General features: G+C 32.9%; 1 protein-coding gene across 9 annotated transcripts in view; it reads right to left on the minus strand.

The window, feature by feature from the left end:
• Positions 1-13,285, minus strand: part of LOC120422439 (putative protein kinase C delta type homolog) — a 134,726-nt gene that overhangs the window by 58,668 nt on the left and 62,773 nt on the right. For 5 of the 9 annotated variants that reach the window (XM_039585876.2, XM_052709077.1, XM_039585877.2 and 2 more), the window contains exon 1: positions 97-246. The exons of the other annotated variants lie outside the window; for them this stretch is intronic. The gene's annotated coding sequence lies outside the window, so the exon portion shown is untranslated. Of the gene's footprint in view, positions 1-96; positions 247-13,285 lie in introns of those variants that run through there. 9 annotated transcript variants of the gene reach the window in all.

Below are 13,285 nucleotides of genomic sequence, written 5' to 3' on the forward strand. Positions count from 1 at the left end.
GCGGAGCCGTCGTTGGGTCGAAAATAGAATCTCCCGCGCGCGCGAATTTTCCCGGCGCACGACGACGGGGTGAGGAGCTTGGGGGGACACACGCACCTGTCACCGCGTGGGGTTACCCCTCCGACTGCTCTTTTTTTTCTTCTTCGCTTCCTTGGAGTTGAGGATGGACGATCGCGGACGGACGGACGGATTGGATTGTCTAGAACCGGTTCGGTCAACGGATGCTCGCAAACTGAGTTGAGCTGAGACTCTTGGTGGATGGGAGTCCGAGCCGAAAATTTTGGGTTTTTGAGGAGAGTTGCTCAGTGTTTGGGAGAGAAAATTTTTTGGGAGGAAAATTGTGATTTTTTGGGGGAGAAATTTTCGTGTGAGAATTTGTTCTCTCGCGATCGTGGCCAGACAGGTGATCGTGAGCGTTGTTGAAGAGATTTTATTTTGATTTTCTTTACTGCCGGCGTACTCCGCGAGCATGGGCGTCCAGTGGTGGGAGCTTACCAAGATCGCAAAAAAAAAACAAAAATGTTTTTGGCGAAATTAATGAAGAAATTCCAGGAAAATGGAAGAAGCCCAAACTCGTTTTTTCCGAAGTTCAATTATTTGAAGTTTTTTTTTAAGTTTTATCTTCGTATAATGTTATTTTTTATTTTCAGATTCTGCGACTCTATTTAGCTTGCCTGTTACATTATCAAGTGTATTTTTTAAATGTTGTCACTGTAAATTTGGCCGCCATCTTGGCTTTAGAATTTCCAAATCACGTTAGAGCACTTTTGGTGTCATACGACGCAAAAAAAGACAACAGAGTACTTTTTTATGGTGCCGCAAATCGACTTTTCTTAGCATTTTTTTATTTGGATGAAACTTTGTCCATAAACATAAATTGCAACTTTTGAGGCATATTTTACCATCGAGGTATGAATAAAAAAAAAATGAGTAGAAATCTGAATAAAGAAATTCAGTTTTTGAAAATATTAAATTTACAATCGAAATATACTTTTTTATTAAGTGCACCGTTTTCAAGATATAGCCACTAAAATGTTTTATTTTGACTGAAAAAATCCCGTTTATCGATTTTATAAAATAGTGTCCAATGCTTTTACCTCAAAAACTAATGGTTCAATTTCCTATGTTGACAAATGAAACATTTGTGAAATTTTACGACCCTTCGAAAAAAAAATTAAAATTTTGGTATGAAGACTATCATTTTAAAAGGGCCAAACATTTAATATTGAGCAATTCTCTGAGATTTCGGTCATTCGATTTTTTTGTTTTTTTCAATCCGGCTGAAACTTTTTTGATGCCTTTGGTTTTTCCATATAATTTTCCATACAAATTTGGCAGCTGTCCATACAAAAATGATATATGAAAATTCAAAAATCTGTATCTTTTGAAGGAATTTTTTGATCGATTTGGTGTCTTCGGGAAAGTTTTAGCTATGGATAAGGACTACACTGAAAAAAAAGTATACTCGGTAAAAAATGGTTATTTTTAATTTAATTTTTTGTCACTAAAACTTGGTTTGCAAAAAAAAAACAATATTTTTAATTTTTTATTTTTTGATATGTTTTAGGGGACATAAAATGCCAACTTTCCAGAAATTTCCAGGTTGTGCAAAAAATCTTTGACCGAGTTATAAATTTTTGAAATCAACACTATTTTAAAAAAAAATCGAAATATTGGTCGCAAAAATTCTTCAACTTCATTTTTCGATGTAAAATCAAATTTGCAATCAAAAAGTACTCAAGTGAAATTTTCATAAAGTGCACCGTTTTCAAGTCATAGCCATTTTTAGGTAACTTTTTTGACAATAGTCGCAGTTTTCCATTTTTTTTAAATTAGTGCGCATGTTTGCCCACTTTTGAAAAAAAAATATTTTTGAAAAGCTGAGCAAATTCTCTATATTTTGCTTTTTTGAACTTTGTTAATACGACCTTAAGTTGCTGAGATATTGCCATGCAAAGGTTTAAAAAGCAGGAAAATTGATGTTTTCCAAGTCTCACCCAAACAACCAACTATTTTCTAACGTTGATATCTCAGCAACTAATTGTCCGATTTTCAATGTTAAAATATGAAACATTCGTGAAATTTTCCGATCTTTTCGAAAAAATATTTTCATTTTTTTTAAATCAAGACTAACATTTCGAAAAGGCGTAATATTGAATGTTGTATTTTTTGCACAACCTGGAAATTTCAGAAAAGTTGGCATTAAACATATAAAAAAATAAAAAAATAGAAATATTGTCTTCTTTTTTGCAAATCAAGTTTTCAAGTTAAAAAATCATGTTAAATTAAAAATCACTTAATTTTTTTTTACCTTGTATCATTTTTTTCAGTGTAGTCCTTATCCATACCTACAACTTTGCCTAAGACACCAAATCGATCAAAAAATTTCTTCAAAAGATACAGATTTTTGAATTTTCATATATCATTTTTGTATGGACAGCTAACCGGCTCTGTGGCTTAATGGTTACGGCTTCTGTCTCCCAAGCAGAAGGTTCAGGGATCAAATCCCGGTCGGTACCTTAGAAATTTGGAATCAGGAATTTGAATATGAATGAAAACTAAAGTAAATCAGGTGGGATTCGAACTCACACCTTTGGATTGGTGGTATGGGACGCTAAGCAGTCGGCTATCAGAAGGTTTGTACTCTAACAGTGAATTGATCCGTAGTGTTGAAACATGTTATCTCTTCTTCTCATATTATTAAATACGCGCTGATCCCTGATTTTCCTGAGGGGATTGGAAGTCTAAATATAGATAGAGTTTCCTTCAGATGCTTGCTTCTATGTTTAGGCGGGGCCGAACAATGCCCAGCGACCTCGGAATTGGACCGCAAGGAGCTCTGTCATTCTGAAACGGGTCGTTGGAAGCAGCGCGAGGGCTATCACCACCTAATACCCGGGACTGAGATAAGCTGTATCAGCATTCGGCATGTACACAGTCTGATACAAAAATTATACTTTCCCATAATTTCGCTACCGGTTAGCGGGTATTGGATTGGACCACACACACACACACACACATCATTTTTGTATGGACAGCTGCCAAATTTGTATGGAAAATTATATGGACAAACTAATGTTGCAAAATGGCTTTTTTGGGCATACCGAAGGCACCAAAAATACAAAAATTAAAATTAAAAAAAAGATCGATTTTGTAGAGAACTGCTCTATTATTCCTATTTTCGAAATTTTCTGAGCTTATCGTAAAAAAATATTTTTAGGAATGGATAATCCTAGACGCTAGAAGTAGAGTAGAAGTAGAATTTTTCAGTTATATCATGAAAACGGTGCACTTTTTCAAAACATCTGTAAAGAACATTCGATTGCAAAGGAGAATGGGCAAATTTGTATGGGAGCTGGTCCAAGGATGTACACGAACGGGACCAACTTTTTTCGAAAGATCTCGCCGAGACATGAAAAAAAGTCTTCTGGACCAACTCTCTAAACCCCGGGGTTCAAAAGTTACAAGTTGTTGAAGTTTGAGCATTTTGGGTTAAAATGTACAAAAAACGTATTTTTGCTATTTCTTAAATCATTCATAAAATCTCTGTTTCATTATAGATTTCGATTTTCTTTACTGGGTAATTCTCTGCCAACTCACACAGCAGTTGCCCCGACCCCTCTTCGATTTGCGTGAAACTTTGTCCTAAGGGGTAACTTTTGTCCCTGATCACGAATCCGAGGTCCGTTTTTTGATATCTCGTGACGGAGGGGCGGTACGACCCCTTCCATTTTTGAACATGCGAAAAAAGAGGTGTTTTTCAATAATTTGCAGCCTGAAACGGTGATGAGATAGAAATTTGGTGTCAAAGGGACTTTTATGTAAAATTAGACGCCCGATTTGATGGCGTACTCAGAATTCCGAAAAAACGTATTTTTCATCGAAAAAAACACTAAAAAAGTTTTAAAAATTCTCCCATTTTTCGTTACTCGACTGTAAAAAATTTTGGAACATGTCATTTTATGGGAAATTTAATGTACTTTTCGAATCTACATTGTCCCAGAAGGGTCATTTTTTCATTTAGAACAAAATTTTTCATTTTAAAATTTCGTGTTTTTTCTAACTTTGCAGGGTTATTTTTTAGAGTGTAACAATGTTCTACAAAGTTGTAGAACAGACAATTACAAAAATTTTGATATATAGACATAAGGGGTTTGCTTATAAACATCACGAGTTATCGCGATTTTACGAAAAAAAGTTTTGAAAAAGTTGGTCGTCATCGATCATGGCCGTTCATGGTCACCCGCGACAGACACGGACGACGAAACAAAGAGAAACGCAAAAAGTACCGTAAACCGGGGTGACTTTGATAGGATTTCAATTTATTTTTAGAATATTTTCCAACAGGTAAGGTTTTTCTCAAGATTATTATTTTTAAAACATGTACTGGGGTAGACCACACAAAGTCCATGCACTATTTTGGAAAAAAAGTTTTTTCAATAGTGTTTAGAAAAATAGTTACGTTAAAAATTCTTGGTTTTAATTCCGGGGTGACTTTGATAGTCATAGTTTTTCTTGTTAAAATCATATTTAAGATGTTCAAACTTTATTTGTACGTTAAATGTACCATCACTAAAGTAGCTGATATAGTTTGTTAGAAAAAAATCAATGTTTATATGAAGTTAACTAAGTTCATAAGCTTTTTAACAAAATACATATAAATTTTAGGTAAAATTGTTAAAAAGTCGGAATTTTGCCTGAAATTTGTTAAAAATAGTTTTGTTTATAAAATTATCGATTTATATTGCATTTTAAACTGAATTCGAAGCACGAATCACAAGTTTTCACATTTTACATGAAATTTGTTCAACTGAATTTGCCTATAAATTTGGAGATTATTTTTAATTGTGTTTCAAAAACACATATTATTTATTATTTACAAACTTATTTAATCTTCTCCTAGTAGAAAATTGTCCAAAGAATCCGAAAATGCATTCCGTTTTCCGATTAAAAATCATGTTCATTGAGAAAATCATGACACATTGAGAAGTTTAAAATAATGACTTTCATCCACATTTTCTTAACTATAGTTAACTAACTTTCTAAACTTTTCAAAAATTTATGAAAAGTTCTTCATGAGGTACTTTGAACACTTCTCTACCACGGTCAGTATGTTTCTGAACCATTCCTTACGTATTTTAATTGTACTCTTCATTTTGCGGAAAAATCGCAAACCTATCAAAGTAACCCCGGCTATCAAAGTCACCCCGTTTTACGGTAACTTTTTCAAAACTTTTTTTCGTAAAATCGCGATAACTCGTGATGTTTATAAGCAAACCCCTTATGTCTATATATCAAAATTTTTGTAATTGTCTGCTCTACAACTTTGTAGAACATTGTTACACTCTAAAAAATAACCCTGCAAAGTTAGAAAAAACACGAAATTTTAAAATGAAAAATTTTGTTCTAAATGAAAAAATGACCCTTCTGGGACAATGTAGATTCGAAAAGTACATTAAATTTCCCATAAAATGACATGTTCCAAAATTTTTTACAGTCGAGTAACGGAAAATGGGAGAATTTTTAAAACTTTTTTAGTGTTTTTTTCGATGAAAAATACGTTTTTTCGGAATTCTGAGTACGCCATCAAATTGGGCGTCTAATTTTACATAAAAGTCCCTTTGACACCAAATTTCTATCTCATCACCGTTTCAGGCTGCAAATTATTGAAAAACACCTCTTTTTTCGCATGTTCAAAAATGGAAGGGGTCGTACCGCCCCTCCGTCACGAGATATCAAAAAACGGACCTCGGATTCGTGATCAGGGACAAAAGTTACCCCTTAGGACAAAGTTTCACGCAAATCGAAGAGGGGTCGGGGCAACTTTTCCCGATTTCGTGTGAGTTGGTAGAGAATTACCCTACTTCATTCGACGCCTATCAGCAAAAACTATGAGTTCTGATATGTCTTAGCATGATTGAAACATGATTTCTCTTGTTTTTATCCGTTTGAACCGTTTGTGCAAGAGGCATCCCATAGAAACAAGTCGAAACTTCAAGGTTTTGATACCGGATCCGACCCAAACTGCTTCAGTGAGTATGGAAGGCTTCAGTGCAATGTTGTAACAACTTATTGGGATGGTCTGAGTCATCCGAGAACTGCTTGGAGTTAAGACCGGTGATTCTACCGCCGTAACAAGCAAGATGTCGGCGGTTTTTGACCACTGATCATACCCGCATGGCTTCAGTGAGTATGGTAGACTACTATGCTGATGTGTTGGAGTGTCCTGGGTTCTCCTAGGACTCCCTGGAGTTAAGATCTGTGGGTCTACTACCGTAACAAGCAAAATGTCGACCGGTTTTGACAACGGAACATACCCGCATAGCTTCAATGAGTGTGGTAGACTACTTTGCTAATGTGTTAGGATGTCCTGGGTCATCCAAGGACTCCCTGGAGTTATGATCTGTAGGTCTACGGCTGTTACAAGGACTCCCTAGAATGGTCCAGAACATCCCAACATAACAGCAATACAGTCTGCCATACTCACTGAAGCTATGCGGGTATGTTCCGTTGTCAAAACCGGTCGACATTTTGCTTGTTACGGTAGTAGACCCACAGATTTTAACTCCAGGGAGTCCTAGGATGACCAAAGACATCCCAACACATTAACAAAGCAGTCTACCATACTCACTGAAGCCATGCGGGTATGATCCGTGGTCAAAAACCGCCGACATCTTGCTTGTTACGGCGGTAGAATCACCGGTCTTAACTCCAAGGAGTTCTCGGATGACTCAGACCATCCCAATAAGTTGTTACAACATTGCACTGAAGCCTTCCATACTCACTGAAGCAGTTTGGGTCGGATCCGGTATCAAAACCTTGAAGTTTCGACTTGTTTCTATGGGATGCCTCTTGCACAAACGGTTCAAACGGATAAAAACAAGAGAAATCATGTTTCAATCATGCTAAGACATATCAGAACTCATAGTTTTTGCTGATACGCGTCGAATGAAGTAAAGAAAATCGAAATCTATAATGAAACAGAGATTTTATGAATGATTTAAGAAATAGCAAAAATACGTTTTTTTGTACATTTTAACCCAAAATGCTCAAACTTCAACAACTTGTAACTTTTGAACCCCGGGGTTTAGAGAGTTGGTCCAGAAGACTTTTTTTCATGTCTCGGCGAGATCATTCGAAAAAAGTTGGTCCCGTTCGTGTACATCCTTGGACCAAATTTGCCCATTCTCCTTTGTTTTTACATTAAAACCTGAAGTTTTAACATTTTATGACTGAAATTCATTTATAAAAAAAACATTTATTTTAAAATGTTAAACCTTGCCGGATTTTTTTTTTCATATTTCCGATGGCTTAAAAGTTGCGGAAAAAAAGTTAGAAAAAAATGTAAATTTTAACATTTTTAAATTTTGAAGGAGAGCCACGCCCAGACTTTTTTTAAAAAAGCTTAGAAAATTCGATGGAATTTTCTCTCTAAGACTTTGAAAATTGGATAATTTGTTTCAGAGATACAGCCCCGCAAAGCGTTTGAATAGATGAAATTGAGTTTTTCGAATGAGTCATTCAAAGTCTCAGCGGGAAATTTGTAAGAAATTTTCTCAAATTTTCTGCGACAAACTCGCAAACAAAGCCAAATGTATGCAGGGTGACGTTCCTGCAAACAAATGCAGGCAAACAAACAAAGCAGACAAACTGTCAAAAAGTTTGTTTTTAGGTGAGTTTGTTTGCCTTAGTCTAATAGCTCCTTCAGCTGTTCAACATATTTTTTTCAGGGGTGGCTTTTCCAAAAAATAGAGCCTATAAGAAAAACTGTGCACATTTTTTCAAAAAATATTTAAATTATTTTTCAATTGCAAATTTAATTCAGGTTTTATTTTTTTATCAAATTTTTTAATTTGATCCTGTCCTTAAAGCAATTTTCCGTGGTTTTCCTTTAAAAACATTTTCATGAATGACAAGTTTTTTTTTTTCAAGTTGAAAAATTTCTTTTTTTTGCATGATTTTTTTTTCTAAGGGTGACCAGAAAATAAAAAAAACGCCGCACTTTTAAAAAATTTCGTTAGCTGCTTCTCGATTGCAAAGTCTACTTTAATTCAAGGGATATGTTTTTTTCGACCATGATTTTCAGATTTTGGAAAAATCACATTAAAAAAAACGATTGCTTTGGTTCCAAGGAATTTTCCGGATCATTCTGATTTTTTTTATTTTCTATATTTTTAAAGATAAATTATGATTTTGAAATGATGATAAGATGACCTTTTTTCTAATAATTTCAAGAATCTAATATAAATACCGAAAAAATACCGGTTACAAATTCCAAACCTAACATTTTTTATTGTTTTTTTGTGGTAAAGTAGTTGTTTAGTGACAAAAACATCAGCCCTTATAGGTTAAGGTTTGATATTTAGAGAAATGTTTTAGCCAAAACTGCGTAAAATATGCCAATTTATGATAAAAAAATAAAGCTCCCCGACGTTTTATTCTTGCGTAAACTATACTGCTTAAATTTAGAGCAAAAAAATCAAAATAAATTTAGAGCAATGCTTCGTTATATTTTTCTTTCTCAAATTGAATATTATTCAATCAACAATAGGTTTGTTCACAAATTTTTTTTATCTCAATTAGTAATTTTTGAAACAAATCTTTAAAAAATTCAAAAATCAACATTTTTCGGTGATCATTTCGCATTTTTTTTGTTAATAAATTGTTAGAAATGTGTCATTTTGGTCATTAAATAACAACAAACAACAGCAAAAAAACTGTTTTTAAAATTCATTATATGTTCAGTCAATTGTTTCAATCGTTGCTTTTTTTAATATTTAAATAAATTTACAAAGACACATGAATTTGTGTAAATTAAAAACGGCATTTTCTTCAGTAAAAAATGGTTAAATTTCGTCCTAAAATAAGGCTGATATTATTGTTCACAACGATAAAGCTTTTTTCTGAGTACTGTGACCTTTTGTACGACCACAAAGGGTTTAAAATGGATTTTTAAATCATTAAATAACTCCTCGGCCTTTCTTTACAGAAAAAGTTCTACTTGACGGCTTTTCCCGAAAGGACCACAGTTGATCCATCGTAAAATGATGCCTTGTCAAACTTTTTTGAATAAAAATGAAAAATAAAGTGATCAGAAATGGTTTTAAATCGTGTTTTTTTACTCAAATATAAAAGATGACAACGCTTCTTGCGGACATTGCACTGCACCATATTTTTCCTCTTTCTAACTTGTGACCCACAATCTGGCGATCCCGTGCGTTGAATACATTTCACGGGCACAATTCGGTTTAATAGAGTACTTTCTAATTTATAACCTGTACGCGAGCAAAGTGCGCCGCCACCAAAGTTGAAGGCGTAGGACACTTTTAAAATTAGCGAAAATCGCCGCCGCGCGCTTCACACTTTTTTTTTCTGTGTGCGAATTGATGAGTAGCTGTCAGAAGAGGTTATTGTTTTGACATTCCACCGTAACACACGCTGCGTAGCAGCGCATTCACAACTGTTGCGGGTATTGTGCATCACAATCCGTAGGATTGGCAACACTGGATTGGGTCCATTTGACATTTCCAGTGTTGCCAATTTTTAAGATTCTTGATTTTCTATTAAGTGGACTCTTAACCAATAACCATTAAAACAACGGAGGCAGGATGAAGGCACTGCCAAAAGATCGGCGTTTTCCGAAGACTCGTTAGACACGTCGAGAACCTGTCGCCGTGACTCATCAACCGGTCGCGTCGCTCAAACCAAGACTCCCAGAATAACGATGATGTCTTGACTCGTTATTTTCTCCACCGGCAAAACGAGCAGCCACTTGAAGACAAGACTCTTGTGGTTGTACATTCTGCTGTCGAGGTGGATTTGTCTTGGTCAAGTGAGGAAAAATCGACTTTTGTTGTTGTTGTTGTGATGTAACTTTTGAGAGTTCGATGTCCAGAGGAAAAATTGTAAATGCGTCTCACGAGGAACACGCTGACATTCGCCGCAAAAAAAACACAACAGAAAGTAAGAAACAATAATAATAAACATATTTAACAACGAACGACCACACCCACGAGCGGGAACCGGTACAGACTGACAGGAGCATGTTGGAGGTTGTTGGCGTGACCTACTTGGATCTAGTTTCCGCGTGGGTGGTTGCCAGATTAAGTGAATATTTGAAAACAAATCTGTTCTAAATTGAAAAACTGTAGAAACAAACTTCAAACAAATATTTTTTAATCTTCAAAAAAAAATATTTCAAAATATCTGAAATTATGCTCATTTGACATATTCCCGTGTAATCACACTCAATTAGTCCAATAAATCACTCCAACTGACATTTGCGCATAATTGCCACACCATCATAACCTATAATCTTCTCGCCTCGCCACTTTCATACAAAATTGCATCAGACATCAGAGAGAGATGCTCATTTTTCACTCTTTTCACACCTTGCGATTGCCACAGCCAGGCACAAGATTCATTTTCGATGTCTCGAAGAGGTGGAGGGGGGGACGCGTTGCAATGTTTTGACGGTTGCCAACTTTTCAAATATTTCAAATATGCGGAGATCGATGCAACGGTGCGTTGATTTTTGTGTTGTGATTCTGGCAACCAAGTCACGAGGTGTTTTGCAAAAAAAAGAAAACAAATAAGTTCAATATTTTATTTTATAATTTTGGAAAAAAAATATTTTTGGAAAAATACTGGAAAAGTTTTCAAAATTGATAATTAATGAAAATTTTTCTCCAAGATAAAATTACAAAATTCCAAGATCATTTTCCCACAACCGGAAGACACCCTCTCCATTTAGTATTTTCAGGGTCGTGGCGTCCAGAAAGCGATTTTTCCTGCCGCCAACTGTCAAAATAAATAATTCCATTAGTGAGTCCCCAGGTCCGGCCGGTAATGCCCGCGAATCGTAATTCTATAATTGGCCCTCATTTTCCCGACGATTTGCGACGATCAACGCGCTCTGTCTCGTGTTCTGTGTTGGTTAATGATGGTTTTTAATGGTTGGTTTAGTTTCTCTGAACTTAATTTTATTGCGATTTTTCGGATGCTTTTGTTTTCAAAACAAATCCCTTTTTTGGTTAAATACTGACTATATACTGACTCTCGAAGAATACCAATTACCCAAGTTACCTCAATGACCAAAATTACCAAAAATACCAAAATGACTAAAATTACCAAAATAACTTAAATTACCAAAATTACCAAAAATCTCAAAACTATCAAAGTTATCAGAATTTCAAAATTATCAAAACTATCAAAATTATCAAAATTATCAAAATTATCAAAATTATCAAAATTATCAAAATTATCAAAATTATCAAAATTATCAAAATTATCAAAATTATCAAAATTATCAAAATTATCAAAATTATCAAAATTATCAAAATTATCAAAATTATCAAAATTATCAAAATTACAAAATTATCAAAATTATCACAATTATCAAAATTATCAAAATTATCAAAATTATCAAAATTATCAAAATTATCAAAATTATCAAAATTATCAAAATTATCAAAATTATCAAAATTATCAAAATTATCAAAATTATCAAAATTATCAAAATTATCAAAATTATCAAAATTATCAAAATTATCAAAATTATCAAAATTATCAAAATTATCAAAATTATCAAAATTATCAAAATTATCAAAATTATCAAAATTATCAAAATTATCAAAATTATCAAAATTATCAAAATTATCAAAATTATCAAAATTATCAAAATTATCAAAATTATCAAAATTATCAAAATTATCAAAATTATCAAAATTATCAAAATTATCAAAATTATCAAAATTATCAAAATTATCAAAATTATCAAAATTATCAAAATTATCAAAATTATCAAAATTATCAAAATTATCAAAATTATCAAAATTATCAAAATTATCAAAATTATCAAAATTATCAAAATTATCAAAATTATCAAAATTATCAAAATTATCAAAATTATCAAAATTATCAAAATTATCAAAATTATCAAAATTATCAAAATTATCAAAATTATCAAAATTATCAAAATTATCAAAATTATCAAAATTATCAAAATTATCAAAATTATCAAAATTATCAAAATTATCAAAATTATCAAAATTATCAAAATTATCAAAATTATCAAAATTATCAAAATTATCAAAATTATCAAAATTATCAAAATTATCAAAATTATCAAAATTATCAAAATGTCCAAAATTCACCAAAATTAGTAAAATGACCAAAATAACCAAAACGGCAAAAATAACCAAAATTACCTAAATGACCAAAACGGCCAAAATGACCAAAATAACCAAAATGATCAAAATGAACAAAATGACCAAAATGACCAAAATGATCAAAATGACCAAAAAAACCTAAATTACCTAAATTACCAAAACGGCCAAAATGACCAAAATGACCAAAATGACCAAAATGACCAAAATGACCGAAATGACCAAAATGACCGAAATGAAGTGACCAAAATGACCAAAATGACCGAAATGACAAAAAAGACCGAAATGACCAAAATGACCAAAATGACCACAATGACCAAAATGACCAAAAGGACCAACATGACCAAAATGACCAAAATGACCAAAATGACCAAAATGACCAAAATGACCAAAATGACCAAAATGACCAAAATGACCAAAACGGCAAAAATGACCAAAACGGACAAAATGACCAAAATGACCAAAATGATCAAAATAACCAAAATGACCAAAATGACCAAAATTACCAAAATGACCAAAATGATCAAAATGACCAAAATGACCAAAATGACCAAAATTACCAAAATGATCAAAATGATCAAAATGACCAAAATGACCAAAATGACCAAAATTACCAAAATTACCAAAATTATCAAAATTATCAAAATTATCAAAATTATCAAAATTATCAAAATTATCAAAATGATCAAAATACCAAAATGACCAAAATGACCTAAATGACCTAAATGACCAAAATGACCAAAATGACCAAAATGACCAAAATGACCAAAATGACCAAAATGACCAAAATGACCAAAACGGACAAAACGGACAAAATGACCAAAATTACCAAAATTACCAAAATAACCAAAATGATCAAAATGATCAAAATGATCAAAATGACCAAAATGACCAAAATGACCAAAATTACCAAAATTACCAAAATTATCAAAATTATCAAAATTATCAAAATTATCAAAATGATCAAAATACCAAAATGATCAAAATGACCTAAATTACCAAAATTACCAAAATTACCAAAATTACCAAAATGACCAAAATGACCAAAATGACCTAAATTACCTAAATTACTAAATGACCAAAACGGCCAAAATGACCGAAATGACCAAAATGACTAA

The sequence above is a fragment of the Culex pipiens genome, chromosome 1 (assembly GCF_016801865.2).
Source record: "Culex pipiens pallens isolate TS chromosome 1, TS_CPP_V2, whole genome shotgun sequence".
Classification (NCBI taxonomy): Eukaryota; Metazoa; Arthropoda; class Insecta; order Diptera; family Culicidae; genus Culex; species Culex pipiens.